This window comes from Vitis riparia, chromosome 16 (assembly GCF_004353265.1).
Source record: "Vitis riparia cultivar Riparia Gloire de Montpellier isolate 1030 chromosome 16, EGFV_Vit.rip_1.0, whole genome shotgun sequence".
Classification (NCBI taxonomy): Eukaryota; Viridiplantae; Streptophyta; class Magnoliopsida; order Vitales; family Vitaceae; genus Vitis; species Vitis riparia.
This window is the reverse complement of record NC_048446.1, coordinates 10434849-10436792: the sequence shown is the minus strand read 5'-3', so window position 1 is coordinate 10436792 and position 1944 is coordinate 10434849. Positions and strand designations below refer to the sequence as shown.

Here is a 1944-nt window from a genome sequence, read left to right as displayed (position 1 = left end):
TACATAATCTATCTAAAGCAGATTTTACTTGGCTGTCTTAGAAATGCTACAAAATGAGTTTAACCTTGCCTTTTGTTAATCTTGCAGGTTCATAGAAATGTTATCCAACATAAAGGAAAGTGCCACTCTTCCTCTCCATTGAAATGGTGTTCACCATGGAAGGATTAAGGTTAGCTCCTTGCTAGTGATTAAATTTGAGATTTCAAAATTTTCAAAGATCGTATCAACTTGAATTTGGTTTAGGAGTTGAATGTCTTAGTCCTACATGGTATGCATTTTAAATAACACATCTTGTCTTTCATTTCACATCCATGGAGTTGAGGTTGTAAACATGTTATCAAAATCTAAAGCTGTAGTCCTAGAAGTTGTCCCAAACAACAAAGGGCACTCACAACCAAGTAAGTTGAAGAATAATCTTTCAATGCATTTCTCTTTGGTTATTAATGTGTTGTAGTACAAAATAAGGTCATAAGATAAGTACATTATGAATTTTGTATATACAAACAATGGTCTTTGCTGATCTGATAAGATGTCTTATTTGTTGCACACCATCATGTTATTACTACAGATCATTCTTCTTCTCTGTTATAATAAAATAGGATCTCTTTCAAAGATGGAAAGGTCAATTCACCTCAAAACTTTCTTGCTAGTACCCACTTCGAGGTTGTTCATAAAAATCAAATGACTCTCTTCAATCCCCCATTTGTATATGGTTTTCTCACCTTTTGGACTTCAACTGCTTCTCAAGTGCCATCTTCTAAGTCATATATCAAGCAATCTAAATCAGGAACATACCTTGATTCCTTCATATGCCCAATCAAATTTTCCAGAACTTGATATATCCCCTCTATTTTGGGGCCCACCTCATCCCCAACAACAAAACTATAGACATGATTTCCTACCTCGACCCAGCTCCTACCAGTCTCCTTCTTATTTCCCATTCTTTTCATCAACTTTCTCAGTCTTACAAACTCCCCCACTTACCATCAGCAGCATATATATTTGATAGCATCACATAAGTCTCTGCCATATTAGGCCTCAGATCCAATATCCTGTGAGCAGCAAATTTTCTGGAATTGGGAAACCTGTGTGCTTTACAAGCTCCAAGAAATGGCCCCCAAACGCACTCATCAGGCTTGAATGGCATGCTCTCTATGAGTTCATAAGCTTCCTCAACTTTCCCAGCACGTCCTAGCAAATCCACTTCACACCCATAAATCTCCTGGTCTGGACTAATGTTATAATCACCCACCATTAATTTAAAATATCTCAAGCCTTCATCTACAAGTCCAGCATGACTGCAAGCACTAAGAATGCCTATAAACAAGACTCAGTCAAGCTTAATATCTGACCTGACCATCTTGTCAAACAATTCAACAACCTCTTCTCCATACCCATGAGTCTCATACCCAATCATCATGGTAGTCCAAGAAACCAAATCTCTACGAGACATACCCCAAAAAACTTGGTACGAATCAGCAATATTTCCACATTTGGAATACATGTCTATAAGGGCATTAGACAAGGCCAAATTCCCATCAAGGCCTCTTCGAATAATCCTCCCATGAATCTGTTGTCCACAATTCAAAAATGCTAACGTCACGCAGGCAGCCATAATGCTGGTAAATGTGAAGCTAACTAAGATAAGAAGAAATAACATGTAGGATAAATCACTCAAAGAGGGTATATCCGAAGTCTCAGAAGAATTTGACACTGGTCGGATAAATTTTATACTTATATAGAATGTCTACCCACCTGGTTTGAGTGAAGATCTAATGTCCCTAAAAGAGAAAGTGCCCCAATCTCTGCTGGTAGCAAAGACAACACATTATTCTTGAAACTTGAAGCCACAACAACTAGATGAATATCAAATATAAAAAGATTTAAAATGAAAGAAAATCTACGTACACCAGACACTCCCAAATATCTAAATTTTTTTGCAAC

General features: G+C 37.2%; 1 pseudogene; it reads right to left on the bottom strand.

The window, feature by feature from the left end:
* Nucleotides 1-608: 608 nt before the first annotated feature.
* Nucleotides 609-1660, bottom strand: LOC117933239 (annotated as a pseudogene).
* Between the last annotated feature and the right edge of the window lie 284 nt (nt 1661-1944).